Source organism: Aethalodelphis obliquidens, unplaced genomic scaffold, assembly GCF_003676395.1.
Source record: "Aethalodelphis obliquidens isolate GAN/ISIS:26980383/991018 unplaced genomic scaffold, ASM367639v1 scaffold13, whole genome shotgun sequence".
In the NCBI taxonomy this organism is placed as follows: domain Eukaryota; kingdom Metazoa; phylum Chordata; class Mammalia; order Artiodactyla; family Delphinidae; genus Aethalodelphis; species Aethalodelphis obliquidens.
Window position 1 is genome coordinate 18,186,072 of NW_020837957.1, and position 21,079 is coordinate 18,207,150.

General features: G+C 35.5%; 1 protein-coding gene across 9 annotated transcripts in view; it reads left to right on the top strand.

Moving 5' to 3' along the window:
- ADGRL2 (adhesion G protein-coupled receptor L2) overlaps window positions 1–21,079 on the top strand; it is a 273,598-nt gene that overhangs the window by 42,206 nt on the left and 210,313 nt on the right. For all 9 annotated transcript variants that reach the window (XM_027114165.1, XM_027114166.1, XM_027114169.1 and 6 more), the window contains exon 2: window positions 17,989–18,030. The gene's annotated coding sequence lies outside the window, so the exon portion shown is untranslated. The remainder of the gene's footprint in view (window positions 1–17,988; window positions 18,031–21,079) is intronic.

The following is a 21,079-nucleotide window of genomic DNA, read 5'->3' on the forward strand; positions in this document are numbered from 1 at the left end:
GATTATTTGAATATCTTTGATGTCAGAGCCATGCCTCAGAATTTCAAAATTCACTTCACTTTGAAATCAAAGTATACATGCTCTTTTGCTACTGTAATATAAAATATATATATTAAAATTTTATCAAAAAATTGAACACACAAAAGGAAAGTGCAAACGTTGCCAAGGATTTTGATAAAAATTTAATTTGTTTTCAAATATCTTATTATCTGTAAAATATATAAAACATAAGCTAACTATGAATGTGGTGTATATTTTACTGTTTGTTTGACAAAAGACTGAAGTTTCACTGCCGTGGGTTTACATTAGCATATGCATTTTTAAAAGACAGATGTATGTATTATAATGGAAAAAAAAAATTGGGCCAGGATTTGGGAAGCCTATGTTTTAGCCTCAATCCCGCCCTTGTCTCCTAGCTGTGCAATTTTTTTAACTTTTTTTTCTCTTTTAAACTGGGAATAATATGTTCCCTACCTAGCTACCTAGTTCATTGAGCATAAAAAAGATAGTTTCAAACCAAATCTGTAAAATCATATGAATCATAATTAGCTATTTAAATGCAGTTTCCTTAGGAGTCATAAACAACTTCACTCACTAAAGATTTGCTATCCAATATATTGCTCTCTCTCTCTTCTTCATATTGCCAAACACTTACACTTTCTTCTACTAGTGGAAAAAGTTAGGGAGGGAAAAGAGAGATGAAAACATTTCACTTTTTATATCCATCCCTTTATTATCATACTTTAAACTACACTGGTTGAAGACTTTGAGAGAGATGGCATTGAATTCAACACTTAAAATCAAGTGCTTGATGTCTTGTTTGTACCTTTTGACTTTGAATAGCTTCATGTGAAGAGTTAAGAATGGAAGCAAAGAATGCAACAAAAAATAACATTTCAAAAAATGAACACTCCAGGAAGAGGATATTTTATTGTTAGGATCATTATTATTATTATAGCCCTAGAATAGTAGGGGATCAGGGTTATTTATGGTATGAATGAATGAATAAATGAATGAATGTCTTTATCGTTACAAGAAAACATTTTATTCTTCTTATACTTAATTATTTGCCCTGGAGGCACTGTTACCGAGATTTTTTTTTTTTTTCTTTTCTGTCCCCAAGTAATTGCTTTTCCAAGGATTTCTGAATTGTGATTTCTTGCCACTTTGTCAAATGTTAAGACCTAAAGTCATCTTTTAAGTTGTTTAGCAAGTTCAGTAGTAACACTTATCTCTTCTACTTAATCTAGAGGTGAGATTTCCAGGAGCATATTAAAGAAAAGAGGAACAGGGCTTAGAGAATTTTTAAAATAAATAAATAAGTAAAAAGCCACTGTCCTTGCAGAAGAGTGATGTAAGAGTTAAGGGAGTTAAGAGACAAAACTGAACAAATGGGTCTGAGGAGAAAGCTAGCCTTTTGCAGAGTAAAAGGAAACAGAAAGATTGAAGTACTTTTGACCAGCCTAATGAAGGGTTTTGAAATTGAGGGTCCTTAGAAGAAACATGGAATTAGAACAAGTTAAAGAAGTAAAGAATGTAGGGAATGAATGGAGAGGGCTTGTTTGTCTAGAGTTGGTGCCTTAATAGAAAAAACGGCAGGCCGGCAGCAATGGCTGCAGCTGATACATTGACATGTGTAAGAATGGGGGCAGGAAAGCACAGTGCTAATGACAGAGATTTTTTTTTTTTTTTTTAAAGACACCATGAACTAATCCAAAGGAGTTACTTAAAATTACAGTTCACTTTTTCTCTCTCTTTCCCAGAATTTTTTAAAGAGAAGAGGGAGAGGGAAAAGAAAGGGGTAATTTATAGGATGTACCTTAGGAACCATTATTAGAAAAATAAAAGAAGAGAACTACTGGCAAAGAGAAGTACATTAGAAATGCAGTAATTAAAAGGTTCTATAAGAAAAAGAAAAAAATCAGAGCTAATAGTCTTCTATTAACCTACTGTGACTTACAACTCACATTTCACGTTTTTTCTAGTACAAAGATCTCTGTTACCATGTGTAACATCCACATGCAATTTTTGTTGTTGTAGCCACGGATATGTAGTAATGGGTAGATCTTAACTGGTTTTTGTATGTTTCTCTAGTTCATCTCCTTTAATTTTAGGTGATGAACCATAGCTACTCTGTTAGTAACTGATACCTATTTTGGTAATACAGCAGTTATCAAAAAGTGATAAGGAGAAACAATGAAATGCATTACAACATTGAAGGAAAGGAAAGGATGAGGATAGATGTAACTGGTGTGAAGTGTATTTATTCTGGGAAAACTGAGATAGTATGTAAATGTTAGAAGTGAAAAGTTAGAGATATATGTAGAAAATAAAGTGGGAATAAGAAAATTGTAAACAGTGTGATGAATCAGTTCTTAAGGTAATTAACCTAAATTCCTGATGAGTGTTTAAGCATTCTATGAACACATGAAAGCACTTGTGTTTCTAAATGTTAAATTAAGATATGCTCAAAATTTCATGAGGAATCAATATCCATTAAAATACTCGGCATGTTTGGCAATGTTCTAAACACTCCTCACATCGTCTCATTTAAAATACTTCTAAATTGTATAAGGTAGGAACTAATATAATCCCCATTTTATAAATGAGAAACTGATGAATAGAGTTGTGAAGCAGCTTGCCCAAAGTCACACAGGTAGTTAAGCAGTAGAAATTTCAAATACAGGTTAAGTCTGGCTTCAAACACAGGTTGACACCTGAGCCAGGCCCTGGTAACCACTGTATCGTCTGTGTCCAAGAGAACCATAAAGATAAAATATTACTCTTGTAAGTGAAATGTTTACAAAGAAACCAGCAATAGTAGTTAAGTACTTCATTGGAAAGGCAGCACACTCAAAGGAGCAAAGAAAGATCTTAGTGTTCTCTATTCCAGGGCTGAAGATGGTCTCTCTCCCAGCCTTATTGCAGTGAACAAAATGCTGCTCAAAGATAATGTCTCGAAGTGCCTAACTTATGGCAAGGCAGTGTCTGAGACATTGGTGAAAATAGAGCAGAAGAGCAAATGCAACAACCAGATGTCCCTGTTTATGTTCCTCTTTCTTCTGTTGTATATACTTTCCCCCGATTCCAGCTCAAATTAAATCACATGAAATTATGTTTGAAGATTATCTGTATGTTACTTGAGATGATAATGTTTCATAAATTTTTTTAATGTTATCCCCAATAACCCTTGCACCTCACTTGTTTCAAGGACAGCATAGGAATTAATTTGAGAAACCAAAGTACTCCAGTACCTTAACGATCATTAAGCATTGAGTTGATAACAGAAAAAGCCGGAGATAGGTAACTGCAGCTCACCTTGTCAGTTCAAAGGGGAAGCATCTCAGAAGCTGATAAGTACAAAAGCCTTTTGTCTTGATAACTAGATGCAGCATTCCCTTTGGGTTATTAAAGACCCATTGTGAAGCTAAGAAGACTTCATAATATTAAGAATAAAAAGAGTTTAACTTTTTTAACAATATAAAATTTACAAAGTGCATAGGCAGATATAGTCTCTTTTTTTTTTTTTTTTTTTTGTGGTACGCGGGCCTCTCACTGTTGTGGCCTCTTCCGTTGCGGAGCACAGGCTCCGGACGCGCAGGCTCAGCAGCCATGGCTCACGGGCCCAGCCACTCTGCGGCATGTGAGATCTTCCCGGACCGGGGCACGAACCCATGTTCCCTGCATCGGCAGGCTGAGTCTCAACCACTGCGCCACCAGGGAAGCCCAGATATAGTCTCTCTTGATCTATCTCTCTGAGAAGTAGATAGCTGTGTATCTTTGGGAAAGTCACTTATTCTTTCTTGAGCTTCAGCTTCCTCAATTGTAAAATGGGAAAAACAGTGATTCTCCTTAAGCAAGTTACTTAACCTCTCTGTTCCCCAGTTTCCTCATTTGTAAGATGAGAGAAACAATAGTATTAGGTTGAAATTCAACAGTTTTTCACCTACAGAAATGTCAATTTCATATGGTTTATTCTAATAGTTACAGCATGGTTGTGAAGATTAAATGGGTAGATACAACTAAAATAGAGCCCAGGGATTCCCCTGGTGGCCGCAGTGGTTAAGAATCCCCCTGCCAATGCAGGGGACACGGGTTCGAGCCCTGGTCCAGGAAGATCCCACATGCTGTGGAGCAACTAAGCTCGTGCGCCACAACTAATGAGCCTGCGCTCTAGAGCCTGCGAGCCACAATTACTGAGCCCACGTGTCACAACTACTGAAGCCCACGGGCCACAACAAAATAAGCCACCACAATGAGAAGTGTGCACACCGCAACGAAGAGCAGCCCCTGCTCACCACAACTAGAGACAGCCCACGCTCAGCAATGAAAACCCAACGCGGCCAAAAATAAATAAATTAAAAAAAATTTTTTTTTAATCTCTTAAAAGATATAAAATAAAATAGAGCCCAGCTCTTAGTACACACTCAGTGAATATGATCTCAGTTCACCCTGACAATAGTCCTGTGAAAGATAATAGTGTTCCACCTTTGAATTTAAATTTATGTGAAAATACATAAATAGTATTTATGGATTTATAAGGGGAGAAAATGGTAGCTTTGTCCTGTGGTTTCTAGGCTGCTCAGTGTTTATATATTTTATCAGCCAGCTTGCAAAGCCTTTGAGCTGCTTTTCCCTCCCATTCAAATTTGTCATCCACGTGGTGGTTGGCTAGTTTTGTGTTTGAGGGTTTTTTTTGCGGTACGCGGGCTTCTCACTGTTGTGGCCTCTCTAGTTGCGGAGCACAGGCTCCGGACGCGCAGGCTCAGCGGCCATGGCTCACGGGCCCAGCCGCTCCGCGGCATGCGGGATCTTCCCGGACCAGGGCACGAACCCGCATCCCCTACATCGGCAGGCGGACGCTCAACCACTGCGCCACCAGGGAAGCCCCGTATTTGAGGTTTTAATAAAACCTCATGTAACTTTGTTTACCTTATAAAATGGCTTGAGGCCAAAAGAATAAGTATTCCTATGCTCATAAATTCAGAGAAGGATATAAAAGCATGTCATGTCAGAGGAGATTTTTCAATGGATTCAGTACTGTTTGGTTAAAAAGAAATAAATTAAAATACAATTTATTATATAATAATATAATGCACAGGGATAAATAAAATGAAAGTTCAGAGTTATTTGTTTGTATATTTTGATTATTTTGTGGAAAGTTTTTCGTTTTGATTTTGATTTTTAAAATGCCAGTTGTATGCTCCTTGCCAGTGGACATTGTGCCTTTGCAAGTATATGTGTATAATATTAACATTGGTATGTATTAAAAAGGAATAATTTATTAAATTGAAAGTATAAGATACTAAATATTATGAAAGCAAAATGAGTGAAATAAACAAATATTTTTAAAACTATTTAACTTATATTTTATAAAGTGCCCTTGAGAATGAACTAGAAAATGATATGCATATTGTGTAAAGTGTTCTCCACTGTGAATAAATGTACTATATAAAAGTCAAGATATTATTATAGTTAATAAGCCTTATTATTGGATTCTCTTGCCAATAATTTAAATAGTATAGTAGCTATTTTTGGCTACCGTTATCTTCAAGAATAAGTAAACTAATTCAAACTTGTACTTTAAATATTATTTATTTGAGAAATAATGTAGAATGTACCAGGATATTTTCCCATAAAATATTTTTGAACATGTGTGAAATCTAAATCATTAAGATGTAGTCATAAAAAAAAAGATGGAGTCATATTTTGTGAACACTATCAAAAAATAAAGATCAAGAGAAAAACATACTGTAGGTCTTTCTCCCACCCTTTCTTTTTCCTCAAATGTAGTCATTTGAAAGGATTACTGTAATTTTTGAAAGGATTGAAAGGAATAGAACAGTAATCTTACTGAAAAGGAATTTTAATAATTGAGTATCAACATATTATCTTATTTGACTGAAAAAACAATTTTTCCTTTAATAATACATATGTAGTGAGAGAGAAAGTGTGTATGTAGAAATACATAGAACCAGTATATTTTTTATTGGGTTTTTTGTTTGTTTTAATTCTAGGATCTTATTTCTAAGTGGTGACTTTAGACAGAAGCTAACATCACCTTCATTTTACCAAAGAGAAGACTAGAGATAAGAGAGTAGGAGTGATTTTCCCCAAGTTTCACAAGTATGAGGGAGCGTTCAATCCAGAACTCAAATTCCCTTGTCCAACGCTCTTTCTTTACATATGGATACTACTGACTTCTGTTTACTAATCTATCTTAGAATTCAACCACATTCATTTTCTTACTTTTCTTTCCTCTTAATTGAAAATATCAGTTCTTTAAATGTATAATGGTATTATTAGAGTAGACATATACCTATTGAGGTAAGAAATAAAATGTCGGTTTTTGCTTGGGAATAATAGAAGACTTTTGGACCATATCCACAACCTAAATGATTAAAATTGAGTCACTATTTGTGAGAGTTACTGAAATATTTATCTGGAAAGTGGCTAATGAACAATAGGAAGATTTATAGATTTTGTCTATTTCAATTGCTTCATTTTCTGTTCATTCTTGTTCAAGGACACATGAGGTCTATCAGCAGACTGAAGTATAATTCAGCTACTATGACTTTTTTTTTTAGAGATAATCATCTTTTTTTTTAATTTATTTATTTTATTTTTGGCTGCATTGGGTCTTTGTTGCTGCATGCAGGCTTTCCTCTAGTTGCAGCGAGCGGGGGCTACTCTTCATTGTGGTGTGAGGGCTTCTCATGGCGGTGGCTTCTCTTGTTGCAGAACACGGGCTCTAGGCACACGGGCTTCAGTAGTCGTGGTGCACAGGCTCAGTAGTTGTGGCTCATGGACTCTAGAGCACAGGCTCAGTAGCTGTGGTGCATGGGCTTAGTTGCTCCGCAGCATGTGGGATCTTCCTGGACCAGGGCTCGAACCCATCTCCCCTGCATTGGCAGGCAGATTCTTATCCACTGTGCCACCAGGGAAGCCCCCACTATGACATTTTTTTAATAAAAATAATTTTAAAAAACTATGAAGATATTGTAACTCATGTAGAAAACCTAAGCAATATAAGAAAGTTTCTTTTTCTTTTTTCTTTTTCTTTTTTTTTTTTTTTGGCTGCACAGCTTGCAGGATCTTAGTTCCGCAACCAGGGATTTTACCTTCACCCTCAGCAGTGCAAGTGTGGAGTCCTAACCACTGGACCACCAGGGAATTCCCAGAAAGTTTCTTTTTCAATTTAAAAGTCCACTTGAACTGCTTCCTCAACTAAGTTTTTCTTTCCCTTCTACCTTCCCAATTTACCATCTTGTTTGATATTTTCTAATTTTTACAAAATGATTTAGATGAAGCTAAGAGTTCACTATAAATTTGACCCAAACTTAAAGAAAACCAGCCAACAAATATGCAAATAATATATTTCTCATCCTGAGAAAGATAATCTCATTGGATAAAATGACAAATGAATGACAAAAAAACTAACCATCTGTCTAAGACAGCTCACCTACCATTACCTCCACTCATTCATACTCTGTTTTATCATCTTATTTTTCTTCTCAGCATTTATAATAAACTGGCATACAACATATGCCTATTTGTTGTCTTTTTTCCCTGCACTAGATAGTCAGCTCCATGAGAACAGAAAGTTTGATCGATTTTTATTTTCTTAAAATGTGCCTGATACATATAGATGCTTCATACTCAATGCAATGCAAATACTCAAGTGAATAAATAAACTAGAAATTCGTTGTTTGAGAAATATAATTTCGTAGTGAAGTGAATAAAGCTAACTATATTTGTTGAAAAGATTTCTAAAATCTCTATAGTGACCATGGCAATATTTTGATTATGATTGAGCTTCATATTCTTTTTTAGAACCATAATTCTGAATATCATTTATTATTATATAGTATAGTATATGTCATGGGAGTTACAGTAAAATCCATACTGACTTCATAACTGACGCTGTTTTGAATAAATCTTCAGTTTGGATGTGATTTCTTATAATTGGTCAATTTCCCTGAAAGGCAAGTAAGTGAAATATATTGATTAATTGAGAACTGCAGCTAATTGGGTTTTTACTAAAATTTGTTATACTGGCACAGAGCAGGCACTTAATAAATATTTGCCAAATATGTGAAGCCTAGTTAGTTAAAGTGGGCTTATTATTTTGTTTTTAGTTTCTCAAATAGAAAGAAAACTTTTCAGTTAAGTCTGTAATATGCAGCAGCATTAGAATCCACGCAGCAGACAAGCAGGCTAAAAGTATTTCAAGTTCTCAAGTCTCTTCTTCTTTTTCATATTCCTTTCCCCTTGCCTTTTTTATTCTCTTTCCTTCCCTTTTTTTCCTGAGCAATTTAGGCCTAAATTGTGTGGGGACAAAGAAGATAAGCATCCGTAGGGAGTGTGGACGAGGAGAGCCTCTGCAGCCTAAAGAGCAGTATTGTGGCTCAGGAAGGGTGAGGAGGGTGGAGGGTGTGTTTAGCAGCAATAGGATATTGGTTACACACAGAGATTGATCAAATAAGTAACTATGTTAAGGATAATCGGGAGATAGGGTTTTCATTGTTGCAGGAAGTAGTCACAAATATGAAAAGAGAGAAACTGCATTGGATTCTGTGGCGTTGGTTTGGAATGGAGATATCAGTGTGAACTCCTGAAGTTTCATAGACACAGAGGTAAATAGAGATGTTAATATGTGTACATACATGTAGAGATAGCTATATAAATAGATGATTTTTTTCATACATATAGTTCCTTGTTTCCAGATCCTGAGAACAATGACACACCCAAAACAATGGGCACCTCTGCACACCCTCCTCCCAAACCTTGGTTATCTTATTATGCCAAAAGTATGGAAGTTACTCACACGACACCAGGGACATGTCAAAAAAGAAGTCAGGTTAATGGGGATCATGATGACTGTATCTGAGACTACTTGAAAATCAAACTGACTAATAGTAACAGAAGATTATATCCCTCTGGGTAAAATGTATATCCACAAGTCCATACTGATATAAATAAATAAATAATATAGTTGTAAAAAAAAAGGAAAAAAAGAGCAATTTTACAATGATCCCCTTAATCATGAGATCAATATTAACATAACAAGTAATGTGCCAACTGATAGGATACTACAGGAATATTGGATACTTTTCTTTAAAACAATATATGAAAGTACATAATTTCAAAAACTATGACATCGGGCCTTCCCTGGTGGCACAGTGGTTGAGAGTCCGCCTGCCAATGCAGGGCACACTGGTTCGTGCCCCGGTCCGGGAGGATCCCACGTGCCGCGGAGCGGCTGGACCCGTGAGCCATGGCTGCTGAGCCTGCGCCTCCGGAGCCTGTGCTCCGCAACGGGAGAGGCCACAACAGTGAGAGGCCCGCGTACCGAAAAAAAACAAAAACAAAAACAAAAACAAAAACAAAAACTATGACATCGTAATATCAAATTTGTCTATAATTTAAATATTAAATATTTAGATTAGAATATTACCCTCATGTAGTGGAATAAAATGAAATGTTTTACTTGTGTTTGATCTCTAGTTTAGCTGGTCAAACAAGTAATAATTATTACCATATCTGCACATTTAAACTATCTGGAAGATTGTCATTATTATTTTTATTACTAGCAAGGGATCACAGAAGCTGGCTATCTTTCCCCAAAGGAAAAAAAATGTAAAGGAGACTACCTTTTGCATACGCCTTTCCCTATTTTGAGAAATATTCTTTATTCTTCTGTGGAATTGAGTTGTGGTATAAGGGGGCTGGAATATGACTGGAGAGGTGAGAAGTATGTGGGGCCCAGGTTATCTGAGATTTGCTGGCATTTTATCGAAAAGATTTTGCCCCATGCTAAATGGATGCCAGCTTCAGGGAGTTCCTTTTCGTCAGGCATGGTGGTGTGCCGACAGAAGCCAAGAAATAATAACAAGGCTTCTTGGACTTCATGGACTCTTTCTTAATTTGGGAGAAAATTAACTTTTCACAAATATTATCATTTGAAGAAATTTATGGTATTCATTTAAGAAAACACTCAGAATTCCATGTTACTAAGGACAAGTTAGGCTAAAGTCAATAACATACTATAATGCGTTCAAAATACAAATCTCCTGCTCTATAGTTATGGAAATTTAGACAAATTATTTAACCTCTTTATACCTCATTTTCTTCATATGTAAAATGAGAGTAATAATAACACCCAAGTCCTAGGATTATTATGAGCATTGAAAGAGACAACACATGTAAATTGCTTAAAGTAGTACCTGGAACATAGGAAACAGTCACTAGTTCTAACCATTATCACAATTATTGGAGATCAAGGAACAAAGACAAAGATATCATGCAAAAACAGAAGCTATGTTAAGAAATCAGTGATTTCTTGGACTTCCCTGGTGGTACAGTGGTTAAGAATCTGCCTGCCAATGCAGGGGACACGAGTTTGAGCCCTGGTCCGGGAAGATCCCACATGCCACAGAGCAACTGAGCCCATGTGCCACAACTACTGAAGCCCATGAGCCTAGAGCCCATGCTCTGCAACAAGAGAAGCCACCCACCACAATGAGAAGCCCGTGCACAGCAATGAAGACCCAAGGCAGCCAAAAATAAATAAGTTTAAAAAATAAAATAAATCAGTGATTTCTTAGAATACATTTTGATTGATCGCTCTCTGAATAAATCTATTTATTGTTATGTACCTGATACCATATTAGGGCATGCAAGTACTCTTTCTTTTTTTTTCAATCTGTAAGAATAGGGATGACAATAGCAGTATTCCTCACAGCATTATTATAAGGATTTAATTATAAAACTTAGCAATTTACCTGGGGCTATTAATAAGCATTCAAAAAACACTAGTTGTACTACTATTACTAATTATTATTATCATTATGATATAATAAGATCAGAGTTTGAGAGATACTTGTGAGGGAATAATTACATTTTATAATGTGAGAAGAACAGAAGAGCTAATATTTCAAGTCTTTTAAAGAATAAATACAGTTTTTCCAGATGGGGAGGAGATGAAGAACATTCATGGGTTCCCCATGTGTTTTATCTAAATTTGACTTGTTTTCAAAAAGTCAGTGGACCCACAATTATTCCATTGAGAAAGGGCTTTTGAATTGACCATGTCCACACAAACTAATCAATCAACAGGTAACTGAGCACCAAATCTGTGAAATACACAGATAAAGTGTAAGACAGCCTCCCAGCCAGTTTTCCTATATCCACATTCTCTCTTTGTTAGCATACTTTCCATGAGGTTGACATACTAATCTTCCTAAATGCAGTTTTCATCATGCCATAACTGCCGGAAAACGTAGAGTAGTTCTCAAATGCCTGCTGTATCAAGTGCAAAATGACTGTCTAGCTTTAAGGACGCTCTGCAGTCTTGCAATTCAGGGTCTAGCACCAGCACCAACATCATCTGGGAACTTGTTAGAAATAGATAATCTCACACCTCAATCCAGACCTACAAATTAAAGTCTACAGTTTAACAAGATCCCCAGGTATGCAAATTAAAATTTGAGAAGCACTTCTCTACAATACCTATTAATCTAAACCAAACAAAATCACTAACCCATAATACAACCCATGGTCCCATCAAGAAGGATTAAATCCTTTCACTAATATCTCTGCATTCAAAGCAATTGAATTTTGCTCATGTTCTTAACTCTACTAGAAATACTTTATTTCCTTCCTACCTGCTATTTAAACCCCATCCATTCCTGAAGGCCCAGTGAAAAAATCTCATATCTTCTGTCCAACTAAGACCATTTCAAACTACACTAACCTTCCTGAATACTTCTTGCATTTAGGTCAACGCCATTTCATTCCTCTTACTATTCATACATTATTCATTGAATAATCATTTTCTGAATGCTTATTATTGTTTACCAGGCACTATTGCACTGGCCAGAATGAAAACAAAAGGGCAGATTTCCCCTGCCCTCATTAAGCTCACAGTCAGAGCAATAATGGTTCAGTAGAGATACCTTAAACTCCACAGGTAAGAAATGCAAGCTGGTAGATGTAGGGGTGCAGGACCATAATGGGTAAAACTATATGATTTGTGCTTTTTCTCAGTTAAATCTACTTAAATGAAAGAAGTAATGTTGAAATATATTAAAAGCTTCTGTGGCATGAAATAGATTAACATTTTAACTGGGAGACAAAACAGAGATTGTGCTTTGTTTCATCTTAAATTCAGAACCCTATAGATTATTGTAAGGTTTTTTTTTGGCCAGCAATGTATTTTTCTTCATTCATTCAACAAATACCATAATTTTTTTTTAACATCTTTATTGGAGTATAATTGCTTTACAATGGTGTGTTCGTTTCTGCTACCAGAATTTTAAAGTAGCCCCTATTTGTCTTTTCGTGGCTCCTTAACTTTCAGACATGGTAGGCACTAAATAAATACTTGTTTGCACACATGGAACAACCATTGCACAAATGAAGCCCTTTCCTTCTACTGCTACTCATGACATAAGGAAATGTTCATGAATTTGCAATGACACTTTGGTTTACTAGTAGTGTCTTTTGGATCAAAACGTTCCTCCAGAGTGCCATGGAAATATTTCTGTTTCTCTGTAACTTATGTTCGTGTTCACCAGAGACTGGTTGGAGCACAACCAACCAAATGGGACTGGCTAGTAAAAGCTTTTGCGGGTGAGGATTTTGGAAAAAAGTTTCAAGACCATTTGCAAGCACAATCTCAGCAGGTGTAATTTTTTTGTTGTTTTTGTTGTTTTTGCGGTACGCGGGCCTCTCACTGCTGTGGCCTCTCCCGTTGCAGAGCACAGGCTCCGGACGCGCAGGCTCAGCGGCCATGGCTCACGGGCCCAGCCGCTCCGCGGCATGTAGGATCTTCCCGGACCGGGGCACGAACCCGTGTCCCCTGCATCGGCAGGCGGACTCTCAACCACTGCGCCACCAGGGAAGCCCAGCAGGTGTAATTTTAAACAACATAATGTAAAGATTTGATTTGCAGAGGCCCGGAGGGGCAAGGGAGATAAAATCCTTAATGAAGTACTAACATCCCATAGTCTTTGAGAGTAAAAATACAAGTTAGCATTTCTTGGTGCTGCAAAACAACTCATCAGCTCTTTAGATAGAAAGAGATGCTTCTAGTAGACAGCCATTCTTCAAAAGATCTCATGCTCTAAACAACAGCACTGGAGTACATAAAGGTTACATACTACGCAAGACCTTTGTGAGCCCCTTGGTTCCTTCAAAGTGATTCAAGAGAGGATCACACAAGGAAATTTCAAAATCTAAGTAAAAAGACTATTTCCAACTAACATAAACTAAAACTTTACGGGATCTAGTATTACACAAAAAGTAAACATTACTTTGACTCAAGAATCAACAACTTCTTTATATTTATAACCTTCAAATCGGTTACAACTTTATCTTATTCAGCAATCTTGCTGAAAATGAGCATTCCCACGTGGCGTGCAATTTTCTCTTTAACTTTTTTTTTTTTTTTTTTTTGCGGTACGCGGGCCTCCCACTGCTGTGGCCTCTCCCATTGCGGAGCACAGGCTCCGGACGCGCAGGCTCAGCGGCCATGGCTCACGGGCCCAGCCGCTCCGCGGCATGTGGGATCCTCCCGGACCGGGGTACGAACCCATGTCCCCTGCATCGGCAGGCAGACTCTCAACCACTGCGCCACCAGGGAAGCCCTCTCTTTAACTTTTAGTTTCTCTGGGTACAGAAAAAAAGCTCTGGACCCTTAATTGAGCAATTATTATTTCTTAAGTGAATATAGAGTTTGAGAATAATGCGAAAATCTTCCTTTCATCCAGAGAACAAGTCTAACATAGGCAGTGGTGTACACCTTGTCTGGCAGCACCCCAGCTTCAGGTAGAAGAGCCAAGTCAAGACTGAAAGGGGAACTCATTCTTCACCTCTATTCAATCCCTGCCATCTACTGAGATTCTTGAAGGAATGCCAATTAGGACCAATTTACATGTCTCCTTGGAGGTTTTAGATAGCTCTTCACTAAGAACTGTTTGTTTATCTCCTTGCTGAATATGCTGTTTGCAGACCATTGCTAGGTTTCCGTACCAATATAAAGCACTGGTACTTGAAAAATTCGTTAAGACTCATCTGAACTCCCAGATCCAAATTTGTGGAGTGCTTCTACCACATTTTTACAACGTTGTCCCAGAATCAAGCAACAGAAAATAAAGGGTTCATATGCAAACAATACATGGAATATGCTTAGACAAGGAACTTGGGGCTTCATAGTTTGTGCCATTGTTTAAGTAATTCTAATTGTTTTAAGTTTTTCTTTATAGAGAGCTGGAATCTGCTTTTCTGGAACTTGTATCATTTGTCTTAGCTTTCTAAGACACGCACTGTCTCCTTTACATAAGACTTTCAAATATTTGAAGACAGGTTTCATGCTTCCCCTCCTGTATAGGTTTCTCTTTTTAAACATCTATTCCTTCAGCTATTCCTAAGGTTATGCGGCTTCCAAACTTCATCATTAATGAGAAGTTAGCTTTTCAATAACTACATTTTGAACATAATATGCTAATAATCAGCTCAAAGTTCAAAATATATGACTTGTATTTTACAGAATATTTTTTATGTTTGGTTAAGTTTTGATTGAATGCTATGTTTAGTGGTCTGTAATACATAAGATGCAATCTAGAAATTGCTATTAAAATGTTGGACTGGTAGAACCAGGTACAGAAAACATCTTTTTGGTGGTCTCAATTAATGAAAATTTTACTAGACTCTACAAAGTGGTGATTGAAAAACGATGCTGAAATATTACTGTCAGCTACGGGTATAAAATTTCTCACCAAAGAACTATCACAACTTCAGGATAAAATGTTTGTTATCTAAATACAAATTTATAGCAGCCACTAAAATTGTTAGGAAGACCTTAGATTACTTTGCTGCTTAATCACAGTTTAAAATAATTTTTATTATACAGTATCAAATTAAAAGTTACTATTTAAAAAAATTCCAAACATTTATAAAAATATAATAAGCTAACACTTTAAATCGGACTTGAAGACAGTTTGGATATTCCTTATCTGCCCACAAAAGTTTCTCTAATCTTTTGCAAAATGCTAAAGTGATGATTTGTCCAGCAATGTAGATGGTTAATATTCACCCACGTGACATCAACAATTTAATGCATCATGCTTTCACTTCTCATTAAAATTGCTTCATTACTGAAGCTTAACCAAATTTTCTTCATGCTTGGCCCTCCATTTAAGTCTGATACCCTACAGTTTTCTTCCTATATCAGATTTTGCTTTGTCTTGAATTATTTTCTTTCCTTCTTTTACCTGCTTTCAAGAAATAGAAAAAGCCTCTTTGATGTGCCAATTCAAAGTATGTTCAGATAAAAGGTAAATAATTCAATAGGCTTTTGAGGAGGGTTGACATCTGAATGTTGGAGGTTGTTTACTCATCAGCTCTCCTATTGAGGTCAGGTGACCCACGTTAGTGACTTGCTGGAGTGAGTTTTGAATTTGTAAAAAACTTCTAATAAAGAATAGTGGCAGAAATAGCAAAGAAATATCAATGAAGTAGGAAAGTCCAAGTGTATGTTTTTATCAAGTCTTATACTTGTCCAATAGTTACAAACCTCTCTGAAAATATTTATATGTGTGGGTGGAGGCAAGTTGCCATTAAATTGTAAGAAGTGTTATCAGATTTATCAGGACTTGGTTGTAAATTTGACTACACAGTTTTGGCTCATAGAGAAATGAGGAGGAAATATCTGATTAAAGTGTGCATTGCTGCTGAGGCAACTGAATGTTGCCATAGCAATTGAGATGAAATGTGCAAGAAGTGAGATAATTAAATCTAACCCCGTTAGTAGTTTTGACAGTCAATGCACTGCCAATAGGAAAAGTTATCTGCAGTATTAAGATAAAACACATTCCTCATGGAAAGTCTCCTTACTAGTATTTTGTTGTTCCCTTTCTAAATACATTGCTTTAGGTGTCTAATTTGAATGTTCTTTTGTAATAATCAAATACAGTTTTGACCTTGGTCTGCAGCTGCCTAGAATTTCTGCTGGCTTATTGTATCATGGGAGTAGACATCTATAAAAAAAAAAAATCCATTTTTCCCCCTCTAGTTCTTAAAAAAAAGTATACTAAAGCCAAAGCTGTCATATTTGAGCTTGAAATTCAATAATATCTAGAACGTGCTGCCCTCTTCAGGAGCTGATGCTTAAAAATACTTTGACTTTTTTTTTAGCAGTTTAGTAATTATAAATATAAGCTATAATATCAAAAGTTGTATTAACAATTCTTCAGAAATAAGCACTACACACAATAAAGTATTTCTAAGTCTAAAATTTTCCCTTGAATATATTTCATTAAAAATCAATAAATACAAAAAAATTTAAATAAATTATTAATATTTATAATTAAATATGAAAAACAGATTTCTTAGGAGAAACTATGCTTGTGGGGAGAATTCCTCAATTATTACAGAATGTCAGACTTCCACATTTACTACCCAAACGTTTCTTTAGATTAAAAATGTCTAAAAAGGGCTTCCTTGGTGGCACAGTGGTTGAGAGTCCGCCTGCTGATGCAGGGGACACGGGTTCGTGCCCCGGTCCGGGAAGATCCCACATGCCGTGGAGCGGCTGGGCCTGTGAGCCGTGGCCGCTGAGCCTGCGCGTCCGGAGCCTGTGCTCTGCAATGGGAGAGGCCACAACAGTGAGAGGCCCGCGTACCGGAAAAAAAAAAAAGTCTAAAAAATAAGATATTTTCTATGTGAAAAACTAAGTAGGACACCTTTCAAATCTTAATTTTATCCTCCAGTGAAAAGTCAGTAAATTTTGTCAGTATTTGTCATTTGAAATTTTCACTAATTTTCATTTACTGAAACATCATCTTTCTTGGAAATAATGATTTCAAGTGACACTAACACATTATAATTTTTAGTCAGGATTACTTTATTCGAAAAAAAAATCAAAGGATCTGAAATGTCATTATCCAAAAATTAAAGTAAATCCCTTTTCTGCATATGTTATTTATGCTATCATCTAGTTTTAGCAGAGGGAGATGTACTCTGTGTGTTTTTCTCTAGATTAAGTTTATGATTCTTACAAAAACATAAAGGAACAGAAAATGACCAATATGTAATGACATTATATATCAGGATATGAGAAAAGCCTATTTTCTTACATCCTGACAAGTTCCTTTTTTTTTTTTTAAATATCTTTATAGGAGTATAATTGCTTTACAATGTTGTGTTATTCTGCTGTACAACGAAGTGAATCAGCTATATGTATACATATATTAGAACTATTGACACTAAGAAAGGTTATTTTGTACTACTTATTAATTGTGAAAGTCAATGTTAATTTTAAAAATTTAAAGGAGAGAATAAATTTAAGAACGTATATACCTTTTCAAAATACAAATTTGTTCTAATTCTTACCATGTGATGCAATTAAAACCCGTTTTTAATCAACAGAAAACAATAAGGAAAAATGTAGCTCTTTATTATCACTTATTTAGTGTGGAAAAATAAGAGCTTGGACTCTTAATTCTGTTTTCAGCTCCTACATCAGATTTTCAGTTCAAGATTCCAAAAAGGAAATGTATTTGCATATAAATAGATGCAATTGTCATTAATGCTGACTTCAAGAAAGTAAAATGCCCCTCAATTTTCCTTAAAGAGTTTTAAGTATAGCTGTCCTATCTGTTATCAATGAAAAATTCAACTGAGCTAAAGGGGAGAAAGAAAAAAAAAAAACTTTTGACAGTATTCTCTTAATCCAATAATATTTTGGGGGGAAAATAAAATGTTTTATTCCTGACTTTGAAAGTACTTATCACAACAGTTGTTTAATCCTAAAGTAGCTCTGTCCAAAGGCATGTAATACACATTCAAGAATTCTTAGAACACTGATTTGTGTTTTCTGCAATAGATTTACTTCATTTTTATTTTGGTGCTGTTGCATTACATTTGGCAGTTAGGATCCCTGTGGATGGAGATATAATAAATAATAATATTTTCTTTGCTTTCCAGAGTATTTATGGAACAATGATAAATTTCATCTTTCCCCGAATGGTAAGTAAAGAGCTCTTTCTATATTTGATAGTACTGAACACAAACAAGAAAAAGTGAATTGTTATAATGAAAGTGGAGTATCATTTGCTAAATGTATTGAACGATCTGATAATTATAAGGTAGCATATACTCTTGAAATAAATGGATACCGCATTCAAATTCTATAAGCATTCCAAAATTCTCACCAACTATGCTACAGGCTCTTCAGAGGGAATATAAGGTTTTTGCTTTCTCTGTTGGTTTGCATTTGAACACAGTGTACTCCCTATTTTGTTTTCTGCGGTAATTTATTTTAAAATACACACAGATATAGAAATAAATGTGGTTTACATTCTGTGAGCAAAAAGAAGAAGCATATCTGTGATACATATTGAGAGTGGGTGGGTAAGAGTCCTTTGGAATTTTTACTGTTACATAAAAACTGATTGTAATCTATGTTTGACCAGGGCTTTGCAGCATCTGTGAATTTTAAAATGTTTGTTTTCTAAAAGTATATATCATAATGTCTCCAAGGCAAGCTAGCTACTGTATGATTTTGTCTAAACTCATAGTTTTGTTGTCTTTATGTTTTTATGACTTGAAATGGTAATATTAAATTTAGTCTTAATCATAACCTCTTTACAATTTAAACAACAATAAAAATCAATCTTATTGAATGGGAAAGGTCCATGTAAAATGATATTCCTTAACAAGTTATTACTGTCTCCTACAAAGTTCTTCCCCCCAGTGGTTCTTGCATATTCCCTATAAAAAGAAGGAATTTCTCACTGTAGAAAAAAATCACTTTGAAATAAACCAATCATCGAAAAGTGCTATGTTAAGTGAAAAAGCAGAACACATTATAAATACATTATATGTTGTGCGCATTTGTGCTTGTGTATCGAGAGGAGAGACAATTGGGACCATACTGTAGGCTTAGAAAAAAGACTAACAAAAGGCACACAAACAGTGGGAACATAGGTAATTCAGTAGTCTTCATTTCTTCTTAATTTTCTGAATTTCCTATAATAAATACGTATTATTATTCTTATCCGAATAAAAGCATTATTTGAATAACAGGCTATTCAAAACAGTATATTATTATTAACGAAATATATATATACATACAGTTGAGGAAATACCTCTTTGTGCCAATTGCATAACCAAAATGATCTTATACAATTAAAAAAGAAAACAAAAACCTCCCAAACCTTCCTAATCCCATAAGGAACTAAAAATACAAATTGAAGATTAATTGAGTAAAATTATACAATAAAACAATGAAGGATTTAAAATCAGGTTGAAGCTATTACTTTTATTAATTTTACTCTAATACAGAAGCACTCCTATAATTCAGGCATATGTGTGAAAAAAAATAAACCTTTTTAAACTGAAATAAAAAGATCTGCAGCTTCACATTGGTTTTTAGCATATAAGAATTTGGTGTTTTATGAACTTTTTTCAGAAGAAGGAAAAATCTACATAGGAAAAGGCCAAAATATGAAGGTAAACCTTTTAAAATAAACTCACACTTTGTCAGTAGATCATACTAGTTAGTAACAGCAGAAAACTTTGATCTAAAATCTACTGTGTAATTTACCCAGCTACAACCAATTGTCATCTTTGCAACTTGAATGTGCAGACTTATTTTAAGATCCAAGATTAAAAGAAAACAAAGTATGTTAGCAGAAGAGGTGGTTTTAACCTAAAATAATGTTAATAAATCATATTATAGTAAGCATAATAAATAACACAAATAATCAAATATTTTTGAGATTAAAGATTTCTTCTCAAGAGTAATTTATCATACATTGTAAACTCAGCATTAAAATATCAATTGTAATTACATCTCACGTGTCCAGCAACTTATCTGGAAATAAGCCAATAATTTTAGAAGACATTTTAGGAGGGAGAGGTGCTCCAGTAAGGATCTAATACAGTTCACATTAATGCTTCCCAGGTCCTCACTTCCATCTTACTTGTTCTCAGTCTGCATAAAATTATGACAGAACTGGTTCTCTGATTGTCTAGCTCACAAACTGGAAGGCAAACTAGCAAAGCTGGGAGGGACCAGAGAAGAACACATTGAAAAGCTAGAGGCTTTTCACACCTATTCACCACCAGTAAGAACTGAGGAACCAAGATTAGTTGTATGATATTGAGTAAGACATATCATACACTTGGGTTCAAAATTCCTGATCTGTTAAATTGAGCAGTCATACTGGAAGATTTTTAATAAAATCTAAATTCCTTTCTAGCCCTAGAATTTTACAATGAAATAATATATCCTTAAACTTACTATACAGAGCAAAAGATAATATTGGGCGATTTGGGAGTTGTTAAAATGAAAAAGGTTTTAATGATTAAAAGGGTAAATTTCATTTATTTGCAAAATTCACTTATATCAATTCAATTATATACTGCAAATGAGAGATTATATACTGTGTATTTTGCTGATATTCTTTCCATATTACTATTTTTAAAACGTACTTAGAGGGTTTCCCTGGTGGCGCAGTGGTGGAGAATCCGCCTGCCAATGCAGGGGACACGGGTTTGAGCCCTGGTCCGGGAAGATCCCACATGCCGCGGAGCAGCTAAGCCCGTGCGCCACAACTACTGAGCCTGTGCTCTGGAGTCCGTGAGCCACAGCTGCTGAGCTCACACGCCTAGAGACCGTGCTCTGCAACCGGAGAAGCCGCCACAATGAGAGGCCCGCGCACCGCATTGGGGAGTGGCCCCTGCTCGCCGCAACTGGGGAAAGCCCGCGCACAGCAACGAAGACCCAAAACAGCCAAAAATAAATAAATAAATTTAAAAAAAAAACAAAACTGAAACTACATACACTGCATCTGGACAACAATATCCAAAAAATTAAAAAAAATTAAAAAAACGTACTTAGAAATTTAACCTGAATTTTCTCACCTTGAATGAAGTACCACTATATTTAGTGTGTGAGAGAAAATCTAACATCAGCCCCTTCTAAAGAATGGAGAGCGAAATTCATCCCTATTTGAATATGGAAATATATATTTCTAATAGGTTTATGCTGCCAAGATGCTAAACTGAAATA